Source organism: Myotis nattereri (assembly GCF_964212035.1).
Source record: "Myotis nattereri genome assembly, chromosome: 12".
NCBI lineage: Eukaryota > Metazoa > Chordata > Mammalia > Chiroptera > Vespertilionidae > Myotis > Myotis nattereri.
The window spans coordinates 49,382,998-49,396,510 of NC_138087.1; the positions used below are offsets into that span (position 1 = coordinate 49,382,998).

At 43.6% G+C, this 13,513-nt stretch overlaps 1 protein-coding gene and 1 pseudogene across 5 annotated transcripts in view; one reads left to right on the plus strand and one right to left on the minus strand.

The window, feature by feature from the left end:
- Window positions 1–13,513, minus strand: part of FRMD3 (FERM domain containing 3) — a gene marked incomplete at its 5' end in the record, with an annotated part of 230,963 nt that overhangs the window by 10,481 nt on the left and 206,969 nt on the right. The gene's annotated exons all lie outside the window — the stretch shown is intronic.
- Window positions 4,064–6,652, plus strand: LOC308528400 (inner centromere protein-like; annotated as a pseudogene). The gene has a single exon. The product of its transcript is annotated as an inner centromere protein-like (transcript).

Here is a 13,513-nt window from a genome sequence, read left to right on the forward strand (position 1 = left end):
AACATGCCAGTCATGCTCCCACCAAAGGGCCTTTGCACTTGCTGTCCCCTCTGCTCGGAGCACCCTCCCTGCAGATAGGTTCATGCTCTCTCCCTCTTTGCAGGTCTTTAAGCAAATGTCACCTTCCCAGTGAGACCTTCCTAGCCACAATATGTAAAGTTTCAGTCCCTGTCCCCAGCTCTCCCTATTCTCTTTCCCTCATTTTCCTTCTGAAAAATCTAAGGTATAAGGAGAAAAAATAGAGCATAGCAAAAAGTAAAGTAAGTAGCTTCTGGGGAAGATAATCACAGTAACTAATCCAGGGTCACAAAGACCAATGCCCCCATGGGCCAGGTGGTTGCCTAATGTGAATGAGTGTGGGCCAGGTGTGGGACAATAGGGAATGGTGGTCACTGAGGAAAACCTGACCATATTTTACTCCATCTGAAAGCTTTAAAATTCAGATTTTATAAAATGTCTGTACAGTCAATACAAAAGGTGCCTGTGGGTCTTTTTAGGCATATAGGCTGTTAGTCAATAGATGCTACTATAATAAAATCAGCTAGATTCCTGATGTTTCAAATCCAGTACCTTGATCTCATTAACAGAAGTCACCACTTTTCTGAAAAGGAGGAGGTAGGTGGGGAAATAAATGCTTTCTTTTCCTTTCAGAGATTTTCTAACTGCTAGTGTTAGATGTGCTGGAGTTTCATCTTACTCCCCCCTCATCTCTATGCTCAAATTATAAAGCAGCTGGGAGAAGAGACCAGACAAAGGTTAGACAACCCTAGCTTTAAATCCAAGCTTTGCCACTTATATTAAGAGACTGTAGTAATTAAGTAATTTTTAATTTAAGATACTTAATATTCTTGGAGCTCAGTTTGCTTAGCTATAACACAAGAGTACACCTAACTCATAAGGCTGCGGTGAAGGTTAAATGACATTATGGAGGCCTAAGTGCTATCTATGAAAAAATATATATAGAGAAATAAGATGTTAGTAGCTTACCAAAGAACATTAGGCTGCATTTGATCTATTATCAAGCAATATCATTTTACTAACAAATAGATTAGTTTCCTAACAAGTCTACTATTATAGAGTACAAGGAGAATTATAGTTGGTTATTCATATTTCCTTAATTTTCTTTACATGATAGATGCTCAAAGTTTCCTACACACCTTTCCTGGTGAATTCCAACAAAAAATATCCAAGGAGACCAGAAATATGAAATTAGTAAGATTATCTACTCTGCTCCATTAAATTAATTTTATTTCAATCACGTATGAGAAGCCTCCTGAATATATTCACAAAGCTCAAAGTCTGAATGCTTTTGTTAAAGGAGTCAAGTGACAGTGATTTAGGAAATAGTTTCCAAGTTTAATTATTCAGCACAATTAAAGTTAGAAAATAGCTGCAAACGTTTCTGAAAGTTTCTAACATTCAATAAATGTTAACTATTATAAGTACATTTTATTGTAGTGATATAACTGTGTTTTTATACCATTATTGTCATTATCCAATTTGAAGAAATACTATATAAAGTGAAATAGAATCATGCCCTAGCCCAGGGGATCAGTGGATCCTAGCTTGTTTGGATCAGTGGATAGAGCATCAGCCTGCAGACTGAAGGGTTCCAGGTTTGATTCTGGTCAAGGGCACATACCTCAGTTGCAGGTTCAGTCCCCTGGTGTGTGTGGGAGGCAAACAGTTGATGCATCTCTCTCACCCCTCCCTTCCACTCTCTCTAAAAATCAATGGAAAAATATCCTCAGGTAAAAATAAACAAAAAGAATAAATAGATAGATAGATAGATAGATAGATAAAGTAAAATAGTGAGAATCTAAAGATACTGATGGAAAAGACTGCCCATTGATGATGGGTAGGCAGTGTGCCTGCCACAGATAGTCAAGCGGGTTTCACATGCCAGTCCACACCATTCACGTGATGCCATTGTGACAGAACTCCCTAAAGGCACTCCATGCACCACAACACAACCTACTCAGCAAGCTGAGGACAGATGCTGTCACTGAAAATGTTCATCTCATTGCTGAAGGTATATTTTAGTATACAGCAAAATTAGTGGCAGGTAAAGATGGAATAAGCATTGCTCACATTTATATTCAGAAATCTCTCTTAACTCCAAGCACATTTATGACAAAATCCAAATACTTTAGCTGAGATTACCAGCAGTTTGTGTTTATGCAAAACAGCTAAAGAAACCAGCCAATGGCCCTTATCTGGTTTGCCTATGTGCCACAACCTTTATGAATGAAGCAATGCAGTATTTGGTATCACCAGAACAAGTGTGTCAAAATGAAGATAATTGTAACCCCTAACTATCTCCTGAGTTTGTAGAAAGACTCAGAAGTGTATCGAAAAGAAAAATGTGAGAAGGCACTTTAAGGACAATATGGCAATATCAAGAGATAACAGATCACCTGTCATCTGCATTTCTCCACACTAACCTCCTTAGCAAAAGACTTTGGAGTTAGGGTTACTTGGGGTAATTTTTTTTCCAATATATTTTTATTGATTTCAGAGAGGAAGGGAGAGGGAGAAAGAGATGGATAGAAACATTAGAGAGAATCATTGATTGGCTGCCTCCTGCACGCCCCCTACTGGGGATTGAACCTGCAACCTGGGCATGTACCCTTGACCAGAATCAAACCAAGGACTCTTCAGTCCTCAGGCCGACGCTCTATCCACTGAGCCAAACCAGCTATTAACCCATTTGGCAATGACTTTCCTATTTGGAATCTGCTATTGTCACTACTGCCAAGCACACACCAAGTTGTCAGGACTCCACAGAAGTCACATATTTATCACTTATTAACTAGAACCATCCTTCTTGAGGTGAGCTAAACTCTGACTGATTTACATACATTGATCAGCTTAGCTATACTGGCTCTGGGAACTATGCTATCCTCTTGAATTGAGAGAAAGAGAAGAGTGAAGCATAGGAGAGAAGGGAAATTCTGGAAAATACGATGGAAGGGAAAGAGCAATGGCCTGGAATTCCAGAGACCTGGATTCAGTCCCCAGCTGAGCTAGAACTCTCTTGTGTGTCCTCAGACATATCACTTTAGTTCTAGGAGTATTGGACTTTACAGATGGTCCGGACCCCTCCAGTTCCAGTGGGTTTTGTGGGGGTTTTTTTGTGTGTGTGGCTACATCTTAGTCTATCTATCAATACACCATCCCACTTAAATCTCTACATATACTTTCTCTGAAAGTACCAATCACCTCTATACAACAAGCAGAGCTATTTCTCCTTATCTGTTGAGAAAAATGGCAGGAGATAGGGAGGAAGAAACTATGATTTCTAATGATTTTTTACAGGACTAGACACTTTAAACATGTGATCATGTGACAAGAGGAGATGAGGAAACTGAGGCTCAGAGAGATTGCGTAACTTGCACAAGGTCACGAAGCCAGAAAGCAACAGAGCAGGGATTTGTACCCAGGCTTGTCTGCCTCCAAAGCTTGTTCCAGACCACCATGTTGCCTGAAGGGAAGGGGATCTGAGAGGCCCAGAGAGATCCTCACTTCCTAACTAAGGAAGAAGTCTTCTCTGTTGCTAGCCCAACTTCACTGGCTGAAACCACAGTGTTATTATATGTAGGGTGTTCATCTGTCCCCACTTGCCTGGGACTGTTTTCCTAGCAGCATTACTAAAGTGCCCCATTTGCTCTCAAAAGGTTTGCCTAACAAATTTTACGGTCACCTAATTATATGTCAGCTCTGCTATGATTGTATCATAGCCAGTATAAAAACCAAACCAAACAAAAATAACTTGCTACTGTGGGAATTAATAGTTTAGGTTAGAAATAAAACAAACTTTAAAATTTACTATAGTCTGAGGTGCTATAGGACGATGGGGGCTCAGATAAGGTCGCCAGTCAGCTCTGGAACAGGGGAGGTCTTGGCATAGGAACAATGAGCCTTGCGAGCACCTCAGTCTGGTAGAAAGCCGCCCTGAGTTCCTTCCCCGATGCCAGACAATCCAGTTCCTCCCAGTATGTGTCTGGGTCCCCCAACTCCTCCTGGCGCTGGAGCTCAGAGGAAGGAGTCAGAACAGAGCCACATGGGGACGACAGCCGCAGGGCCCATTCACCTGCTGGAGCTGGGCAACCAGAAGCTCATGGAGTTTGTCAGCAATGTGGACAATAGGGACTCGGTGTGGCTTACGGAAATCAAGGAGAAGGCCAAGCGCATGTTCACCAGAGAATTCAGCAAAGAGAAGGAACTGATGCTCAAAGCACCTTTGCAGAACTGACCAAAGAAGAGCCATCTTATGTTCAGAATGAAAACAGAGACCCCATCCGTTAAAGGTGGTCTCACACAAAGATGCAGAGCAGCCAATTGAGCTCCTAGCATCTCTGCAACAAGGACGAGGTGGAGAGCTGGCCACGGTTGCAGGGAACAATAGCTCCGTCTTGTGGAGGGTGACCCGTGCTGCTTCACCCATCCCTGAGTCTTTCACAGCGCTGATCTGCAAGCCCAAGAATAATGTTGCACAGTGCCAGCTGGTACCCATGGTGGAGATAGGCGTCAGCGAGCGCCACGGTGCCGAGCAGCACCTCAGCCAGTGCATTTCTGCTGGACTCTGTCCCCAACCTTGGCTCCAGCCACATCATCTTGATATCAGATGAGGAACCAACACTCAAGAAGTCAGAGACCGGGAGACTGGAGTCTGTTGCCATGAGTTCCCTGATACACCCCAGGACTCTAAGGGCGAGAGGTCAAAGCAGCCGGTCTGCCTCCAAGCTCAGGTTTACATGGACCTCTCCAGGCCCACAGGACTCACCTGGTTCCCCAGCCTCCCCATGGCAGGAGCGGGTCTGGCTCCCATCCTGGCAGATAACTTCTCCATACCCAAAAGCTCTCTTGTAGACCAGCAGTCAGTGCAGTGAAGCTTGGTCACCTCATCTTCCCTGGGTCCCAAGAACTCTGGCCAGAAGTACTCCCTGGTGGCCAAATTGGAGATCACCATCCCCAGGTCAACAGCAGAACTGCCAAGAAGGCACTAAAGAGCTGGCTGCCTCTGCCTGCATAGCATCTGTCACAGTTATCTGGAGAGGCACCTAAATGTTGCAGCACCCCAGAAAATCAGCCCTGAGGACCCCAGCAAGGAGGCTGAGTCTATGAAGGTCTCCAAGAATGAAGGGAGTACCTTGTGGCCCTGCAGTGCCACCAAGATTGCCATTAGCACTCCCGGCTCGCAGCCCGTAGCTGGTGGCCATGAAACACCCTCCATAGGGCAGAAAGAAGCTGAGATCGATCAAGCAGATGGTCCCAAGGAGCCACCCCAGAGTGTCAGGAGGAAGCACAGCTATAAACAGGCTGTGAGTGAGCTGGACGAGGAGCAGCAGCTGGACGAGAAGGAGCTGCAGCCCCCCAGAGCAAGACCTCTTCCCCACCCTGTCTGGCCAGCAATGTGGTATGTCTCTTGGACCTTCCTGTACACCATGCAGAGGAACCAGACGGTCATGACCCCGACCTAGCCTCCCGCAGCAATGTCAGGAAATCCTTCATTAAACGCAACACTCCCCTGCTCATGGACCCTACGGAGAAGGAGCAGCAGCAGCAGCACCTGGAGAACCTGTGGTGCAAGGAAGAGGCAGAGCAGCTCCATAGGCAGAAGGTGGAGGAGGGAAGGTGGCGTTGGCAGCTGGAGAAGGTGAAGCTGAAGCAGGAGGAGCACCTGCACAAGGTGCTGCAGGCCCAGGAGCAGGTGGAGCAAATGAAGGAGGAAATGAAGAAGCAGACTGAACAGAAGTTTGCTCGGCTGGATGAGAAAGCCAAGGAGGAGTGATTGGCTGAGGAGGAGGCCAAGAAAAAGTCAGTGGCCAAGAAGATGGAGGAGATGGAGGTGCACAGGAAACAGGAAGAGGAGACACGGAAACTCAGGTGGCTGCAACAGGAGCACGAAGAGTGGTGACATGAAAAGCTGCTGCAAAAGGAGGGGGAGGAGGAGGAGGAGGAGCTGCCTTAGGTGGCCAAGGCCAAGAGACTGGCAGAGCAGTGGGAGCAGGAGCGGCTTTAGGCTGAGAGGGAGCTGCAGGAGAGGGAGAAAGCCCTGCAGCTACAGGAGATTGCAGAGGGAAGTTCAGAAGAAGGAAAAGGATGAACAGTAGTGCCTACGAAGGAGGAGGAGAAGAGTCAATGAGGCTGCAGCGGCCAGCAAAGGCCTGAACGTGACCATGGACATGCAGTCTCCAACTTATACCTCATATCAAATGACTCCACAGGGGCACAGGACTCCCCCCAAGATCAACCTGAATAACTACAGGATGGATCTGAATAGCCATGACTCCACTGATGACGAGTTCCATCCCCAGAAGTCCATCCCCTCGTGGGCCAGAGGCACCCAGCTCAGCCAAGCCATCATCCACTGATACTACCACCCACCCACCCCACCCCAAACCTCATCAAGGTCTTTGTCATCATTCAACAGCTGGACTTGGAGGTCATCTTCAAGAAGAGCAAGACTCACTACCACAAGCACACCAGCTCTGTCGTCTGGAACTTGCCATTCCTGCAGGGCACCAGGATCCCCAGCAGCCTGACCTACAGCCTGAAGAAGTACTGCAGCGGGCCTGCCAGCCTTCTCAACCTGTCTGTGTCTGTCCTTCTTTCTGTTGGTCTGGTGCCCTCCTGCCCTTTGTTCTGAGGGTCTGGTCACATGTATATAAACATAAGTGTTCTTTATGTGCTGAAGGTGGAAAGTGGCCCTGCCTGCATGGAGGCTGTGCTAGGTGTGTGTTTGCAGAAGTGCTAGGCCTAACCCCGCCTGGACCACAGGCAGCACTTGTAAAAAGGCTACTATAATTTTAGCCTCTAGTGCAGGGTCCTCAAACTATGGCCCGTGGGCCACATGCAAATACAAATATTGTATTTGTTCCCGTTTTGTTTTTTTACTTCAAAATAAGATATGTGCAGTGTTCATAGGAATTTGTTCATAGTTTTTTTTTTTAAACTATAGTCCAGCCCTCCAACGGTCTGAGGGACAGTGAACTGGCCCCCTGTTTAAAAAGTTTGAGGACCCCTGCTCTAGTGTTTGAGGTAGATTAATAAGTTTATTCCTTCAAACCTGCTGTGGGTTTTGTGAAGACCAGGGGCCTCTGCAGACGCTGGGCCCTGGCCCTGCAGCCGTGGGCTAGAGAAGCAAGACACTGTTCCTTTTCCGGGTGCTTCAAGGTCACCTGGGTCCCACCCCCAGAGATAAAGATGCAGTGAGTGAGTGTGATGCCATCCCTGGGCAACCCTGAGAAACACTTCTCTCATGATGGGTCCAGGAGAACTGGGCTCTTGACACAGCTCTGCCACTTAAGGGAATCCCTCAGCCCCTCATGGATGGTGAAGGGTTGAGCTGCTTAAGGAGAATTAGAAAGGGATGATTAGAAAGGAGATGTCTCTTGAAACTACCTCGAGGCCAGTGCTTGCAAACAGTTGAGATGTTTCTCCAACAAAACCAGGAAGCTGCTAATGAAATGCTTAGTGCTAATGGCAGCTGGCCCTGGTTCTAAATGTGTGCGGGCTGGCCCTTATCCTCTGCTGCTCCAGCCCCTGCATCAGGTCATTGGGCCAAATCAAGCCACAGCCAGTTTCTGTAACGTTTGATTGGAACCCACCCAATGGAAACACCCATTGTCTCCACTGCTCTGCCGAGGGCAGAGTGAAGTAGCTGCAACAGGCCTTATGGCCTGCAAAGCTGAAAATATTTACTATGACCCTTCACAGAAAAGGTTTGCTGACTCCTTTAAAGCTAAACCCCAGAGAATAGGGCCTCCCTCCCCCTTACAAACAGGGAGCTCCCCAAAAATAACAGGAAGTATCTCCACCTGCTGGATCTGCTTACCCATTAATTCTAGGTATCAAGTCACCCTAGCCTCTCTATTAACCTGGGTAAACTTCACTGCCAAACTCTCTTCAAAATTCCACAGGGGCCCAGTGGCAGGGACTAGACCAGGCATTGACATTTGGAATGAATTGCAGGCCAACCTTAACTCAGTCAGGCCCAGACATCCTCCTTTGTACAGGCCCCTGTCTTCAGATGCTATTCTAAACCACAGGCACCATTGTGCATCTAAAGGAGTCAGCCTTCTCTCAGTGCTACACAGGTAGGAGCAATAGGGCCCAATTTATGCAATAGGACTATTAACATCAAACCTTCCAGCAACTGGGTGAAACGCCAACATCCATGGGCCCAGAACCCACCACATTGGTCATGGAGGCCAGAGATTACCAATTACTTCTCTTTTATTAATTCCAGTTCTATCAAGGCAGACTTAATAGATGTGTCACCCTCTGGCCATGGCTTGATGGTAACCTGAATCCTGACCTAATTGCTTAAAATTAGTTGGACAAAGGAATGATTGGTTCCTCATCAAGCTTAGTGGAAACTACATCCCAACTCAATCCTCAGGGGCCATTCCAACCCCTCACAGGAGCTGCCCTGGTGGGGACACTCTCTGTGTGGTTGGTGTCAGTGGGATGGGTATTTACCGTACTCAGTCTTGCTCTTCAGGTGGATTTTTCATCTTGCCTAGAAGATAACAGACTTTTTTTCCTTTGTGGAAGCAACTCTTTCTTTGCCTCCCCACTATTGGATATGAGTATGTACACTGGGCTTTCTTACTGCTGACATTCGTATAGCCCCCAATAATCAATCCTTTGGGCTGCCCTTTAATGTGCCTGCTAGGACATGGCAACTAGATATAGAGCAGGCTTATAGCACATATATACCCCTAGACCTACTGGTTTCACTGGAAACTCATTATTTGGGCCCTCTCCCCATGCAGGAGTCTGAATCTGCTTGTAATAAATTTTCCATGCTTTGCATAAATCTTCTGGTCCACGGAGCTCATTCTTGGGAGTTGAGAGACATGACCCCAGGGGAAAAAACCTCAGCTTACCATTCTGGTTATCAACAAGTTATGGCTATCATCATCAAAAAGATAAGAGATAACAAATGTTGGTGAGGATGTAAAAATAAAGAGAACCCTTGGGCACTGTTGATGTGAAATGTAAAGTGATGTAGCCACTATGAAAAACAGTATGGAGGTTCCTCAAAAAAACTAAAAATATAACTAGCATATGAACCAGCAGTTCCACGCTGGGTATATATCCAGAGGAAATGAAAATAGGATATCAAAGAGATATCAGTACTCCCATGTTCAATGCAGCCCTATTCATAGCCAAGCTATGAAAAAAAATCCAAATGTCCATTGATAGATGAATGGGTAAAGAAGATGTAGTCTATACATAATGGACTATTATTCAGCAATGAGAAAGAAGGAAGTCCTGCCATTTGTGACAACCTTGGCATTATGCTAGTGCTGGAAACCAAGATCAATAGTAATTAATATAAATGTGAGGAGTCTGGCAGAAGGCTGGAGGACTCATTTTGATATTCACAGGGTGAATATTTACATTTTATTACCTACTGCTGACTCAATGGCCTAAAGCAAACTCCCCCAAAACCTGACAATCTTACTGTTTACTAAACATTACCATTGATATGTCTGTTTGCATTCCTAAAAGGCAATTGTGTATTCTAGCTAATAAAAGCAGCTGGGAAAGGACTCAGCGCAACTTGACTGCTATGGTCGGAACTATACTGCTATGGTCGAGTCTTCCCCTGGCTCCCCTCCCCCACCCCCACCCCCGTAATTTCAAAACTAATATTTCATCTTATGTGTCAATTTTTGCATCAGCTCTTTCTCCAAGCCTTTGAACCTGAAAGCCACACATGCTAAGAGAATAAACTAAACAAAAAGACAAGTACTGCATAGCATCACTTAAATGTGGAATTTTTTTTTTTTTAATTGTCGAACTCATGGAAACAGAGTAGAAAAGTGGTTCCCAGGGACTGGGATGTGGTACATAGGGAGAGGTTGACAAAAGGGTACAAACTTTCAGCTATAAGATGAATAAAGTCTGGGGATCTAGTGCAAAACATGGTGACTATAGTTGATTTAAAAAAAAAATGAGTACAAGCTCTGAAGTTAACTTTCTGTATTTGAAGCCCAACCTTCTACAAATTGTCCTGTGACCTTGCCCAAGTTACTGAACCACTCTTTTCCAGTTTCCTCACCTACAAAATGGGGGAAACTACAGGACATACTTCATGGGGATATTACGTGGAGCAGAATACACGAGTGAAGGCATGTGGAGTGCCTGGCATGGGGCAAGCACTCAGTAACATTACTAGTAGCATATTAAAATGTCTGCAACATCCTGAAGAGAAGAAAGCAGTGTTGCTTTATTTACCTCAATATTCCCCAAATTTATTTGACCAGAGAACTCAGAATATCACTTAGTTTAGTAAATGCATGTTACTCAATCTCTGATCCACCTCAACCTGAAACCTTCCTATCAATTCGACTCATCATGCAAAAGGGTAAACACATCAACCTCCATATGTCAAAAATCAAATTATCATTATCACCCCTCCTCCAAAGCCTTTCCCTCTACCACCTACCATAATCCAGTCTCCCACACCAGCAACCTGAGGAGTGACCAGGACTTCTCACTGCTTGCATCTAATCTGTCACCAACTTCTGCAAACTCTGCTACCATATTCACTTTCAGAGCTGTCCCTGCCTCTCCATTCCTCCATTCTTACCACTGGTTTCCCTGATCTCAGTCTGGCTCCTTCTCCATTGTTGCCAGAAAAATCATTCCAAACTGCCTAATTAGTCACATGAATTCCCTTCTTAAAAGGTTGCTCATGACTTTCCGGCTAAAGATTAAGCTCTTTAGCACAAACACACTTCTCTACCCGGCATGTTTTCATCTATCTAGAGGTGCCCAAATGTCATGCTCCGTCATGCCTCTGTGCCTTTGCACACTGTTGCCTCTCTCTGGAATGCCCTTCTGCACTCAGATGGCTCCTACCCATTCTTTAAAATGCTGTGTGTCACTTCCTCCGGGAAAACTCTCCTGTCCCCATTACTACTCTGATAGAGATGCTTATCTGCTGTTTCCCAAGGTTGACTCCTTATCATCCATTTCTCTCCCAGGTGATTCGTCTAGGCTAATCATGGTGATTCCAGTCTCATGATGGTGTGTGGTTAAGAAATGGGCATGTGAGCCAATGCTGAAAATGAAAAGGAAAGAGTCTTGATGGGAACAAGGAGAAACTTCTGAGGAAGGTTTCTTGCTTCTAAAAAGAGCATCCTGGAAAGGTACAACAATGTCAAGAGAAAGAAGCTGTATCTGAGACACCAGGAATTCTGGCAGCCCTGTGATGCCAACAGCAAATGGTCTGCGGGGACTTCTGGCCCACTGAGAAGGGCCAGAGATTAAATGAACCTGGGTTCTCAATGCTGGAATCCTTCCCGACTCGGGACTTGTTGTCTTGGATAATAAATCACCTTATTTAAACCAGTGTTTGTTAGCGTTCTCTGTTACTTGTTGCTAATGGCATCCTAACTGATGCAGCTGTCATACCATCTTGTGAATCTCTCTGTCATCACAATCAATCATCACACCAAAGTCGGGCACATGACAAAACCCTCACTATTCTTCAGTGTTATTCTGGAGGCCCACAGAATGCAATACGATAAAGACAAAAAATAAGGAGTGTAAATATTGGAAAGGAAGGCACGAACTCTATTTTCAGGTGAAACTATTATCTAGCAAGCCAAAAATTCAAATAAAGAGCTAGGATAATTAATCAGAATTCAAATGCAGTATCAACATATCAAAGCAGTGGTTTACTACATACCAGAAAAACATATAAAAATATAATAGAAAATCCCATTCAAAGTAGCTAAATGCAAAAATTAGAATAGTCACATAATATCCAAGAATATCTATAATAAGAAATATGTAAAACTTGCCTGAGGACATTGTTAAAACATAGCTGAGCAACATAAAGGAAAATCAGGCAGCGTGGGGGGAGACATGAAGAAACATGCAGATCTTCCTGAACAGGAGAACTTCCTGGTTTGAAGATGCAGTTCTCCTCTAAATAAATTAAAATTCACTGCAGTTCCAATACAAATCTCAATGTCTTTTCAAAAATGACAAATGGAGAAAGTCCACATGAAAAATTAAGAAATTTGAGGTTGAGACAAGATTGATGAGAGGGAACTTGACCTACCTGATATCACAACTATACTGTAAGTTAGTAATGAAGCGTGAATACTAAACACAATTCAGAGCATAATAACTTTGAGAAAAACTGCTAACCAATTGGAGGTCGGGGGGACATATATCCCTGCTTTATGTCATATGTACTTAAAAATTCCAAAGAAGTTAACAGCCTAAATAAAAACAAATGTTAGATCAAACTACTATATGCAATTGCCATTTTTGTATGTTAAAAGCAGTTGAGTATCAGCAATTTCACAAAGTTCAAGCTAATGCATTAATTGCAAAGAAAAAACACAAGACACATTTTTATAATCTTGGAGTAAGGAAAACTGACAAAGAATATACAAAAATTAAGTAGTTTTCACACGCAACAGTTGTCGTGCATGTACAAGTGCCTATGTCGCCTGACCGTGTGGCTCAGTGACCTGTGTGAGCCAGGCAGTCACAGTTCAATTTCCGGTCAGGGCACATGCCCAGGCTGTGGGCTCAATCCATGATTCTCTCTCATCATTGATGCTTCTATCTCTCCTTCTCCCTTCCCCGCTGAAATCAATAAAAATATATTTTTTAAAAAAATTAAGTGTCTGTCACAAAGCTAATATTTTAAAAAGTTGAAAGCTGAGAACAAAGTAGGAGAAAACAAGTTAATATTTATAATAGACAAAGGATTAATATGCAGATTATAAAAGAATCCCTACAGTCCATAAGGAAAGGACAAAAACACAACAGAAATATGCAAAGTACATAAGCAATTCCCAGGAGAAATGCTAATGGCCAATTATCATTTGAAAAGATGCTCACCCTCCCTAGTAACAAGGGACATGTACATTAAAGCAATAAGATCACATAGGGTTAGTGATTATGTGCAGCAGACATTTTCATACTTTGCTAGTGAATGTCAGTCTTTTAGAGGATGATTTGCCCATTTCATCAAAATTTAAACTGTGTATATCTTTCAACTCAACAATAACACTTTTTAGAATCTATTGTAGAGAAATGCCAGTGTATTCCTCTTCATCATAGCACTGTCTGTTATAGCCAATAAACAGGAAACACCAATTTCCAACAATTATTTGGTGATTAAATTATTGTATCTCTATGCTACATATTATTCAACCATTTTTTAAAAGGATACAGAGTAATATATATTTATATGGAAAGTCCTTCAGGTCATATGACAAAGTGAAAATGAACTGTAAAATAATACAGAACAATTCCATTTTTGTACATGTCAATATACATAAATTGGTTATTGGGAATATTAGGGTCAAGGAAAACATTCTATATATTGGTACTTTTAAAAATCTTTTATAAGAACATATCAACTACCTATATCAGTATACAAATAAAATTAATTTCACTTCAAAGTCAGTTCCACATGTGTGCATGAGGTATGGCCAATCCAAACACTTCCCAGGATTTTTTTAAT